This window comes from Staurois parvus, unplaced genomic scaffold (genome assembly GCF_062004578.1).
Source record: "Staurois parvus isolate SC_StPar_1 unplaced genomic scaffold, SC_StPar_1.0 ptg000420l, whole genome shotgun sequence".
Classification (NCBI taxonomy): Eukaryota; Metazoa; Chordata; class Amphibia; order Anura; family Ranidae; genus Staurois; species Staurois parvus.
The window spans coordinates 3,167,811-3,181,007 of NW_028318216.1; the positions used below are offsets into that span (position 1 = coordinate 3,167,811).

At 41.6% G+C, this 13,197-nt stretch overlaps 1 protein-coding gene across 1 annotated transcript in view; it reads right to left on the reverse strand.

Annotated features, from left to right (window-relative positions):
* Window positions 1–5,891, reverse strand: part of ANXA4 (annexin A4) — a 109,549-nt gene extending 103,658 nt beyond the window's left edge. Inside the window, exon 1 of the mRNA XM_089687194.1 lies at window positions 5,791–5,891. The gene's annotated coding sequence lies outside the window, so the exon portion shown is untranslated. The remainder of the gene's footprint in view (window positions 1–5,790) is intronic.
* Between the last annotated feature and the right edge of the window lie 7,306 nt (window positions 5,892–13,197).

Below are 13,197 nucleotides of genomic sequence, written 5' to 3' on the forward strand. Positions count from 1 at the left end.
TATGGTGTAAACCCATATTGCACCTCTATATAGCTGTGTACATACTATATGATTAATGCAAACACATATGTGCACGTGCTGGTAATACACAGATAATGAATAAAGTCTTTGAAATAAATGTGCAAGTGAATATTCTGTTCCTTTTCTCCAAGTGCTAGATGGTCTCCTTATATGCTCACCTCTATATTTGCCTGAACAAATCCAGGCAAATACGCTTTTTATCCTTCCAGGATAGATGAAATGGGATGATGCCTTTACTCCAGCCGTCCTATAAGGTGGACATACCTATGGATGGATCCTCCTGTTCTTTCCTTTATCTCCCTGTGTATCAATGAGTACACTGAATAGCTTTCTTGGGATCTCCCAGTTCCCCTCCTGGGGTTGTTTCCTCGTTCACTCCTCCTTATAGTAGCTCATGGGATGTTTGGTCAAAGAAGAAAAAGCAGACCATAGTGTCTTATCCTTGTATAAAAAATGGATTTATTTCTGCCACTAACAGGTATAACTTGGTGGCATACAGCTCATATGTGATCCAGACAGGTATAGATGGCAGTCAGCAGGTGAAAAAGCCGGTAGCAAGAACCTCTCTGTAGCTGCCCCTGCAGTGCTATCTGCCAGTGCTTGTATTCGGATCTACTCGCTTCTCCAGTGCAATGTCGTGACGTCAGAGCCCCTCCCCCTAGTGTATATATTGATACACTTTAGTAGTATAAGCTGTATATACTAATATATAGGAGCGCGGCGCATTCGTTTTTCCATCAAAGAAGAAGATCTATTGAAAGACATCGAGTCTACATGTGCAGTGTATTGGAACTAAACAATCATTTGAACCCTATATTTAATTTTTTTTTGTTTGATTTGGCTTTTACTGAATGGTATGATAAAATGTATGGGTTTTATATATGCAGTGTTCTTTTTTGTATCATTATGTTCCTCTAAAACTCCTTGACTACTACCACTGTTCACAAAAATTCAATTTACCCAAACCTAAATTGCAATCCTAAAATAATTACTATGCCACCCGAGACGCAAAAAGTTCCACCTTCTCCCCTGAAAGTCCAAAGTCAAGATACCAGTCTCTCAGCATCTGTGATATCCTCAAACCAATGGGAATTTGTGCTCCTAAAATGAATCCACCTTCAAAAGAATGCCTCTATGAAGGTGGATTAATTTTAGGAGCACAAATTCACATTGGCTTGAGGATATCACAGATGCCGAGAGACTACTACTACTGTTATTTGTAGATTTTGGGAATGAGCCATTCTTCATTTACTTTAGACAGGAAAATTAAAGGTGAGTGTTCGTTTAGTTGCTACAGACAACTACACATCATTGGTCATTAAAGGCATAGTTCAGTTTTCCAACCATGTTTCATGTTCTACCCATATTGATGGCTCATCCACACCTTTTGTGTTGGACTGCGCTTCCTAAGGCAAAGACAAAGCAATCTGCCTTCCTATGGTGTAATGCAGTGGTGTGCACTGAAAGAAAGTACTGCATGGAGTACCCACTCAATCAAACAATGCCTAGTAGTCAATTAAAAAAATGCAAGGCATTCTCCGAATAATGGCGACACCAAGCATGAAAACCCTTGCGTCTGCTGTCCAGGAGGGAAGTCACTCAAGCAGGACCCAGATAATTGTGGCTATCCCTGTATGTCATGCAAGCTACTATAATGGTTTTCATCATCCTCTGCAGCCCTCTAGGTAAGGTGGATAATTGCATCGTACCAAGCTTGACCAATGTAAGCTGGCAATACAGATAAATCCTGGTGTTCCACTTTAAGTAATCCTGTCCACCTTGGGGTGTTTCAGCTTTTGCTATTACTTTCTCCATAAAATTAATTTCTTACAAAATAAATAAAAAACTAAACAGGAAAGAAGGGACCTGCTCATTATAGTCAGAGCAGACCTAAGAACTCAAGCGCAGATTTGGCCAGCAGAGTCCCTGAGAAATAGAACAAACTGACATCTTAAGTTGACCTTAAGATCCCATGGCTGGTTCTAAGGAGGATAAAATATAATATCTTTAACAATGGAAGCATGATTATTGCTGTAAAGACACATTGGTGTGTCTTTGCCTGAAAATTGCCTTCAGTTGTAATGTAAACATGTACAGCCCAGCCTACTTGTGGATCTACACTAGCCAACCAATTGACATACCTCTGGATGGTTGGGCAATGCCCTAATGGTCAAACCATGCCTGCATGTTCAACTACCCAGTTAAATTTATGGTCGGCTAAGTACAGTACATCTGCTTCATGTTCTACAGACTGGGTTTGTCAGCAGTTTCTGAGTCACTAGGGGAAGATACCATGCATAGCTTCTGCAGAAAAGCAGGTTTTTCATGTTCTACATATATGTACAAGGTTTATCCACATCCAGTAAGAATACAAATGAAACAAACATTAAATTAACTGTTTTGCATTGTCCACAGACCACAAAACGTCTGGTACTCTATATCCAGGGCAATCAACTTATTTTATAAGCAGGATCCATTTCCACCCACTGCCTAGTGTACAGTCACCCCTCCAGGCATTTATCCTGCATTTCACACTGCCACACCTCACAACAAGGAGACAGTAACACATAATATCTGTATTGTTTAACAGTACTTGGAACTGGAGCAGGCCATACATACATAGATTCCTCTAAAAGATTCCTCGATCCGTGCTATAAAGCAAGCATAAGGGAATCTCTGCTGCAAGCTACTGTATTCCAAAAAAGGAGGATGTGAAATGTTTGACTCATCAATCAGGGCGCACTTGTTGAACTTGACGACTGACTATCATTAGCTCTACTAGAAAGTACCCCCCCCCCCCCCAAAAAAAAAAAAAAAAAAAAGGGAGTGGCCTCCATTGAGAAATCCCAGAGAAATAGACAAAAGGAACACCAGTTGGTCATCTCAAGGGTCCTTTCACATGGGCGTTCCGTTTTTTTCATCAGTTCAGTCACGTTTTTTCAAAGAAAAAACAGATCAGTTTACATCAGTTTTTTCATCAGTTTACATCCTTTTTTCATCAGTTTACATCAGTTTTTTAATCCGTGTTTACATCCGTACTTCATCCGTATACATCCAGTTTTCATCTGTTTTTCGTCCGTTCCAGGTTTTTTTTTACGGAAGAAAAATAGGATTTTCTTCTGTTCAAAAAAACGGATGTCAACGGTTATGAACATTAACAGATGTAAACAGATGATCATCCGTTTACATCTGCTAGTCCATAGAAATACATGGGTGTCCATTTTTCATCCATAAACAGACAGAGTCCACCAGCTTTTAGAGTTGATATAACTGGGACAACAGGAATATATACGATATCCAAAGCATTTCAGGAGCCAAACAATCCCACTTCATCAGAGTGTGGCTTAAAAATGGAACAGCTTCCTACAGAACTCTAAATATAACTCTAATTCTAAATATAAAGTTTGATCTATGTCAAATAAGGAGCACTGCTGGTCAAAAAGGAATGGACTAAAATCTGATCTGTGTATGGCCAGCTTAACAAAATAGTTCTGGTTATCTAAAAGATCTAGTTGTACTTTTTGTGGTTAGTTAATACAACATCACACATTCCAAATTACAAGCATTCATAAAGAATATTTTTCCCATAACTAGGAACACAATTATTACAATATCTTATCCTAGTGACTTCATTGTAGAAACTTCCAACACCCACCTAAAGCGAAACAGAGGAGATCAATGGAGGAACCTCTCATCACTGAATGTAGGTAATACAGCTGTCTTTTATTCATAGCATGTCCCCTACTCATTCATTCAGTGACATTCTCTAAAGTCAGCAATGGCAGAACCCCTCTTAAAATACAGGTTTACTTGAAAGTGACCCTTGATATACAAAATTATTTTAACCAAGCAATAAAGTAAAAAAAATAACTCTACATACTAACCTTTCTGGCAAAAAATCTTCTGATCTCCTTCTAAAGCCCACAAAGAAACAGACACTTCTGGGAGTGTCAACCTCCTAGGTTCCCCAGCAGCTCTCAGTGGTTCCTTCCTTTGACCACCACCACCTATTACTGAATACAGCATTGATGTGGAGGTCAGCAGGAGGAACCAGCGAGAGCTGTGAGGGACCCAAGAAATCCACAAACTCAGAGGTGTTGCTTTCTCAGTGGATTTCGGCAGAAAGTTTTTCAAGATTAGAGCAGCACTTGACAGCACAGGCATCTTAGAAGTAAAGGTAAATGCAGTATAGTAACCCTTCTTTTACAGGTGTGGCAAGGTAAGGTGTGGTTTTAAAAGATTTGCATACTGATAAGAGCCATTTTAAGCTGTATGCTTGATTACTGTCACCCTGACCTTGGATTTACAACCTACTGAGTTACTGACCCAGAATAATTATGTATGTAAAGTGAGAAGCTTTTTAATCCTGTGACTCACTAAGTAGTGATGCAAATGTGAGGAAGAAAGCCAAAACCCTGCACCTTTAAAAAGTAAAATCAACAAAGGCCGCCCCAATATATCTATCCTCATTGGTTCATTTTAAAGCTGATGTCAGATGTTCACTATTTTCCAAATATCAGACACATTGTGGTTGATTTACTGAAGTTAAATGGCTTGTACATTCTGCAAGTGCATTTGCTCCAGAGCTTAGTAAATGAGGGGAAGCTCTGTTGACTTCCATCATCCAACTATGTTCCAGCAAAAATGCAGTTTTTTTTAAATTTCCTTGCATATAATTAAGTATTCTTTGTAAAGTGAAGCTTCAAATCACTTACGTTTACTTTAGTAAATCGACTCCTATGTTGTAGTTTTACTACATTGTGCACCATAGCCTTGCCACATATAATGAATGGGTCGTCTTCCTCCTGCACAGTGCATACAACTCAAACCCAAAGCATCAATCTCCAATCTTGCACATATAGTATTATCCAATAAAAAGTTTTTACTTAATTGCAGCAACCCAAAGCAACCAATCAGAATCAATCTTGTATTGGTTTGACTTGAGCAAAGTAAGTTGTGATTAGTTGCTATGGGTTATTACATTCTGTAATTATCATTTAAGTGAACTTGTGCTTTGCCTATGCAGGGGAAGAACTACAAGTTTTTTTAAAGGCGGCCACAGCAACTTGTACTTACCTCCTCTTCACTTACCCTCTGCTCTATTTCCCACCATGAACCAGAAAACAAAGCTCTTTGTTAGCTTCAACTGGATCCTAGCTGGAGCTTACACAAGACTGGGGTCTCTTTTTCAGCTCCCATGTCATGGCGCTGCCATGCGGGGGGGCAAGGTGAGTGAAACACATATGCTCTTTTATACCCGGAAGTACCGTATACAGTGGTGAGAAAGCAAAAGAAAGGTAAGTAGAATAAACCGCTGCAGGCTCACTTCACCTATTTAAAGCAAACCTTTTGATTTGACCTGCATGGACAAAACACAAATTCAATTCGAGTATACAAATGATCAAGTTTGTCCTTTCTCTTTTTTTTTTTTTTATATATTCCACCCAGATGCTAGTTTAAAAAAAGCTGCTGCAAAAAAAATACACTTTTAAAACACTTCACTTCTAATAAACCGTACAAAAAGTATCTGACGGTAGCCTGAGGATGCCTTTAAATGAGGAACTCCATACATGTAGAAACATAACTGCTACCACGTGTGATCTTAGCAAGATAAGACGCAAAGTACAGAGAAAAGTCACTCCTGCCCCACCCCATGCAGCGTACAGAAAGTTTGTCTGCTTGTGTCACTGAATGAAGGAACTATGACCTGTCCACTCTCTCCACAACGATCATACAGGAGGAAAGCCCCCCACTGATGTCCCCTCTCACCTGCAGCAGTCTCTGGCCTGGTTCACACTAGTCCTGAGAGGGGGAGGTCGTATTTTCAGTGGAAGGAGGTTGGGAGGTCCTAGATGGGGAGGGAGGCTCAGTCCCACCTCCAGTGACAGTTCTGCCTGGATTGTTGTTATACAAGTACACTACAGAGGAATGGGGAGAAGAACTTCAACATTGTGATGATTTTTTTAAAGGAAAGCAGCTTTAGAAGAAAAACATTTCTTAATACAACAAAGCGGAACTTAATTGTCAGTTGTATTTTTCAACAAATCTTTGGACGAAGGTGGTGTGTGAGTCTAAAAGTCCTCATGCACACTTGACGTTTTTACAGCTGCTGTTTTTGGCTTCTGACGTTTTTTTCTACAGTCAGTAAACTCCCCAGCATGTTATTCTATGTGTCCATGCACACATAGACTGTAATCAACGTTTTTTGGCAGGGACATTTTTTGGCTGGAAAAATACCCAGGACTAGTGGGTTTCTAGAGGAGTTTTTTAGCTGTAAAAACGCTCTAATGCTGAAAAATGCAGTAAAACATCGCAAAACCGTATTTTTCTACTTATTTGAGCAAAAAAAAAAATTTTCTGCCAAAAAAATGCTAAAAACCACAAAACGCAGGAAAACGCTGCTAAACACTAATGCTAAAATGCTAAAAACAGCTGAAAACTCACATTTTTAATGTGACTTTACACAGCTAACGTTACCAGCGTTATCAAAACGCCCAGTGTGCATGGAGCCTTATGGATTGCTGCATGAACTCGGTGCAGAAAGAACTCCCTTAAAAGTCATTACATGTGCATTTAAATATTCCTGGTACAAAAACCCTGAAATCTTAAAGTGACAGTTCACCTTTTACAAAAAAGTAGTAAATGCAGCAATGTTGACCTTATGGTCTTATCTATATATATATATATATATATATATATATATATATATATATATATTTATTTATTTATTTTATATATATATCTTTATTTATCTTCTTCATGCATCTCAGTACTTATGATCACTATGCATTTACCACTTTTTTGCACTGAAGACTGCAGAGCATTGCACCTTTCGATCAGTACATGTGTACAATCCCAGCCGTAAGTCCGGAAATAAAGTTAAAAAGTAAAAAAACTGCAAACAGACAAGGTCTTTATTGCAGAAGAGACTTGCAATGCCTCTTCTGCAATAAAGTACACTTACTTGCCTTTTTTGCAATCTTCTACTATGCACAGTTGCTCTAATTTCTAAATTAAAGAAAGTATAGGACTCCCCAGGCAAAAGCACCCCAAGATTCAGGTAAAGGTGGAGGGGGGGGGGGGGGAGGGTGGTCAGGGGTAGGCATCCATATTTCATGTTACACCCTAAATATTGGTGTAACATGAAACCTGGTCCAAAAGGCAGACTTAGCCTTTAACCACTTCTCTACCAGGACAATTTTTTTTATTTTTTGCACACGAGTTAAAATCAGCATATTTTGCTAGAAATTGCTTTAAACACCTAAGTCATTTTATATTTTCAGAAAGCAGAGACCCCGTAGAATAAAATAGTGGCAGTTGCACTATCTTGCACAAGTTTTGTGCAACTGTCTATCCAATGTATATTGCCAGGAAAAAATTAATTTTAGTGCAAACAAACACAATATTATATTTGAGTCTTTTTGGTAAAATATACAGTAAATGATGGGGCTGCATCAAGTAAATAGACACTAAACATGTCAAGCCTAAAAACTGCAAATGCCTGTGAAATCTCAAAAAGGTTATCAGTTTAAAGTTAATCATGAATTATGGCCCTAGAATTCCTGCTCTCACTCTGATGTTCACAGCAATAACGTGTGGAGCAATTTATGTTTATATTCAATTGCATGCCCTATGATGCCCATCTGCATTTGGGTGTGTATGGAGTGACTGACAGGGGTGCTTTTACATTCTTTAAAATTAATTTTATTATAATTTATTTTTAACACTTTTTTAAATATAACTTTGTTACTATTACAAGGAGACTAACAAGCCCCCTGTGTAATAGCATAGGCAGGGGATATGCCCTTTTTTGGAAACATCAGGGGTCTGTTGGACCCCCAATGTCTCCCCTGCAACTAATCAAGCACATATTGATTTCTGCTACCTTGGCTACAGTGGCCAGGGAATGACAGGTCTGATACTGGAAGTGACGTAATGCACATCACTTCTAGGTTCATTAGTCGCAGGGAATATCCATTCCCCGATCACCTCCTGCTCTCATTATTACAACTGTTTACTGCAGCCCCATAGGAACGGGAACCATCACAGGCATCGATGGTGTGGGGGAGGGGGTTTGGTACGACTTCAGAGCCCTTAGTCTACATGTATACTAAGCTCTCTTGAACACCAAGCTCTCCTGGCCACTGAGAAACCCTAAACACAGCAAAAAACACACCTAGTGCATAGGCTTGTTTACACATGTTTACATGTGTTGTTGACACATTTTGCATTTTTTTGGCCAAAAGATTCCTTTCCTGAATGCAGAAGAAGGGACGTTTAACTGCCTCCAAATGCTGCTGCTACTAAATTCTGATTAAAGCCTGTGTCCATGGACACATAGGCTTTTATTGAGTTGAGTTTAGGGGTTTTGGAGAAAAAAAACTCGCTTTTAGGAGCAGCATTGTACATGAGGCCTAAAATTAATTGGGTGGCTCTAGAGCTATCTGGATCATTTTTACCTGAAGGTCATTGTTAGCTCCAAAAAATGGAAAACCATACAAAACTCATGGCTGCAGCAGCAGTTGTGAGCTTGCTATAACCCCTTGAACACCAGGATGTTTCTAAACATACCTTGGTGGACAAGTGAGTAGAAGAAGAAGCCAATATTTATCTTTTTATGTTCTGTTCCTACAGGGAGAAAGTACCACAAACATATTAATAAAAATCAAAGTGAAGCTTCCTCTCTGCTGTGCCTCTAGGGTAGAAGGTAAAGTGATGCAGACAACAAAAGAACAAATTACCGTGTTTTTCCCGTCTGCATGTTAACCTCTTATGATACCAGTGCAACAGAAACCAGTAATGTTCAAAAGCTGCAGACTGTTTGCTCATTACATATTATATGCTGTTGAATATTTTACTAGTTCATTGCATTTGTGATGAAAATGTGTTGCATCACTTGTGTAATAGTGTACCCTCTTGTATGTGTCTAGCTCATTATATATTAAATGATGTTATTTTCTGTGTAACAATGTTCTCTGGGAATGAGGAGGTCTCACTCACCAGGAAACTATACAAACTGGTACACCTGTCTTTTCTGACTTAATATTTTACGGGTTTCATAATTATTTCATGTCACTCGTGTCAAAAGTCATTTATGGTTCTCAAATACTTTTTCCTTGGAATCAGCACTCATTCCAGCAAATTTTGGTTCATCAACATCTAATGGTTGGAAAGGTTTAGCAGTGCTGGTAAAAAAAGGCTGTTTTAGTACTGTATGAGGTTCTTCGGACAGTTGCATGGGCAGACGAGGTAACATATTTAGAATATATATATATAGTATATTCAGGTGTTCCAATCACCTCCATGGCCACAGGTATATAAAATCAAGCACCTAGGCATGCAGACTGCATCTACAAACATTTGTAAAAGAATGGGTTGCTCTCAGGAGCTCAGTGAATTCAAGCGTGGTACCGTGATGTGCAATAAATCCATCTGTGAAATTTTCTTGCTACTAAATATTCCACGGTCAACTGTTAGTAGTATTATAACAAAATGAAAGCAACTGGGAACAACAGCAATTCAGCCACAAAGTGGTAGGCCACATAAAATGACAAAGCGGGGTCAGCGCATACTGAAGCACACAGTGCGCAGAAGGCGCCAACTGTCTGCAGAGTCAATAGCTAAAGACCTCCAAACTTGGTGTGGCCTTCAGATTAGCACAACAACAGTGCATAGAAAGCTTCCTGGAATGGGTTTCCATGGTCAAGCAACTGCATCCAAGCCTTACATCACCAAGTGCAATACAAAGCGTCAGATGCAGTGGGGTAAAGCACGCCGCCACTAGACTCTAGAGCAGTGGAGACATGTTCTCTGGAGTGACAAATCAATCTTCTTTGTCTGGCACTCCGATGGTGGTGTCTGGGTTTGGCGGTTGACAGGAGAACGTTACTTGCCTGACTGCATTGTGCCAAATGTAAAGTTTTGTGGAGGGGGAATTATGGTGTGGATTTTTTTTTTCTGCGGTTGGGCTTGGTCCCTTAGTTCCAGTGAAGGGAACTCTTAAGGCATCAGCATACCAAGACAATTTCTTGCTCCCAACTTTGTGGGAACAGTTTGGGGATGGCCCCTTCCTGTTTAAATATGACCGCGCACCAGTGCACAAAGCCAGGTCCTTAAAGACATGGATGAGCGAGTAGGGGTGGAGGAATTTGACTGTCCTGACTTCAACCCGATAGAACACCTTTGGGATGAATTAGAGTGGGGACTGCGAGTCAGGCCTTCTCGCCCAAAATCAGTGCCTGACCTCACAAATGCACTTCTGGAAGAATGGTCAAACATTCCCATAGACACATTCCTAAACCTTGTGGACAGCCTTTCCTGAAGAGTAGAAGCTGTTGTAGCTGTAAAGGGTTTTCCAACTCAATATTGAACCCCATTGACTAAGACTGGGATGCCATAAAGGTTCATGTGCGTGGAAGGCAGGTGTCCCAATACTTTTGGCAATATAGTGTATATATAGTATAGATGTAAGGTAAGTGCTAGGATTAATTATGCTTTTGCTAGGAAAATTTGGATGTCTAAGTGGCTGTAAAGTAAATTGTTAGGAAAAAGCATGGTTAGCTCAATGAACTGAGTGAGCTGTGAGCATTTAGTGATGATCATTCTGTTCTGTGTGCTCAGGTGCTGCTAGTCTACCTAGCTTCCTCTGTATCCAGGAAACCGCAGAAGTTTCTGGATAACAGGTGTGAAACTATACAAATAGTAGCATGAATATTAATACAGGCTCAGTCTATACCAGAGAGAGGGGCTCCAAGGCATACTGGGTAAATGCATATATTCAGTGAGCACACGGGGCTCTGGGTCTTTCCTGGCTAGAATTGCCCAAGCCTGGCAGAGGGTACATAGCCTTCCCAGGCAGTTGCTGCAATTGGCCTCAAGTAGGCTACCTGATTTCCCGGGTTCTGCCACACTGACTGTGGGGCTGTCTACTGAAGATCTGGTCTGGTATCACTGAGGGAGGCATCCAGTGTCTCTTGGGCCTTATTATTTTTATACATTATTTATATAGTGCTAAAAGGTTTGCTCAGCGCTGTACATTTAAGTGGGGGACAGTACATGAGACAATACAGTAACAATACAATACACGAGGGGGTTGAAGGCCCTGCTCTTTCGAGCTTACAATCTAGGAGGGAGGGGATAGTGGTACAGGAGGAAGTGGCTGTGGGGGATGTAGTGGTAGGAGGAGATCGGCTGTTAGGTGAGGGCGGGGTAGGCTTCCCTGAAGAGATGGGTTTTCAGGGTGCACCTAAAGGTGAGGAGGGTAGGTGACAGTCTGATGGATTGGGGTAGTAAGTTCCAGAGGATGGGGGAAGTCCTGGAGAAGTCCTGCAGTCGGGCATGGGAGGTGGAGACCAGGGAGCTAGAAAGTAGGAGGTCTTGTGAGGAGCGAAGATTACGGGTAGGGTGGTATTTGGGTATCAGGTCGGTGAGGTAGTTTGGGGCAGTGTTATGAATGGCTTTGTATGTCTGTGTTAGTAGTTTGAATTTAATGCGTTGGGCAATCGGGAGCCAGTGGAGGAATGACAAAGGGGGGTGGCAGATGCGGAGCGGTTGGTAAGGTGGATGAGTCTGGCCGCTGAGTTCAGGATAGACTGAAGTGGGGATAGTCTGCGACGAGGTAGGCCGGTGAGAAGGGAGTTGCAGTAGTCCAGACGTGAGATAATAAGGGAGTGAACGAGTAGTTTAATAGTGCCTGGGGTTAGGAACGAATGTATTTTGGAGATGTTGCGGAGGTGGAGCCTGCATGAGTTTGCCAACGATTAGACATGGGGTTGGAAGGATAGGTTTGAGTCTAGAGTGACACCTAGGACTTTGGCTTGTGGGGTGGGACTGATGGTGGCATTGTTGGTTATGATGGAGAAGGTGGGGGGGAGGGGGGCATGGGCTGGGGGGAAAATCAGGAGCTCGGTTTTGGAAAGGTTCAATTTGAGGAAATGGAGCGACATCCAGTCTGATATGTTGTTCAGTAGGTGGGTGATACGGGCGGAGACTGAAGGGGTGAGGCGAGGGGTGGAGAGTACATGAGTTATGAGTACAGACACCTGTAACAGAACCGACCCAGACTGCACTTGAGTACTTCGGTTAGAATACCGCTTCCCCGTCCGAACACTAACAACAGACACCACAGCCGACCATACAAGACTAGACAACACCAGTCTTCAAGTAAATCAGGAGGTAGATTATTTTATTTGAACACAGACACAAGATATATACACTCGAGGGACAATCCCCCCTCCCTGCATAATGACCCAGGGCTAGGCAATATACATTTAGTAACAAGAGACACACAGGTATTAAAACTTCACACCAGCAGACAGTCCCATCAGGAGGGAGGGCTGCTGGAGACACCCCCCCCCCACTAAGCTAATGCACATAAACACATACATCCCATAATAGTTTGCTCCCAAGCCAGACACACAGTAGAACAATGGGATGCAGCCACATGGTATTAAACAATCAACAACCCCCACACAATATTAGGACAGATCACCCTGTATCCCTAACAGGCACAGGGTGATTTACACATAAGAAGGATATGGGGAGCTGTGACAGGGGTCTCCCCACCTCTCCTAAGTGAGCTGGGTTCCATGGGCCCCCCACCCAAAGTGACTTCCGTCACAACACCCCTAATGGATCTTAGTGACTGCGTGCTGTTTAACCCCCTCTGGTGCTAGGAAGTCACCTGTGGGTTTAGCAAAGGGAATACCAGCTGGTATTTTGTCCATCTGCCCACTACTACTTAAAGGGACACTGCTCTGGGCTCTAAAGAAGTTACTGCTGTCACTGCTACTACTTGTTCCTGCTCCCACTGTTTGATTCAAACCACTGACAACTCATGGGGCCCCCGGGCAATAGGGGATCATGGGGCCCCTGTGTCCTTGCCCAAATTCAAAAAAGCCTATGAAAAAGGTACCAGGGGCATCTCATGGGGCCCCCACTGACCCCCGGCCCTTGGGCAGTGCCCGAGTTTCCAAATGGTCAGTGTACCCCTGATTCAAACAGATACTCAGATATAGCTTGTTCTGAAGATTAGACGAATCTGGAGTATCCCACTCATCTCCCTCTTTCCTATGCCCCTTCTACAAAAATAAAAACAACAAAAACAACACCCTAGACTGATTATTGGAGAAACAAGTGAATGAGCCTATAAAAGTCTCTGAAATCATCCAGCAAATA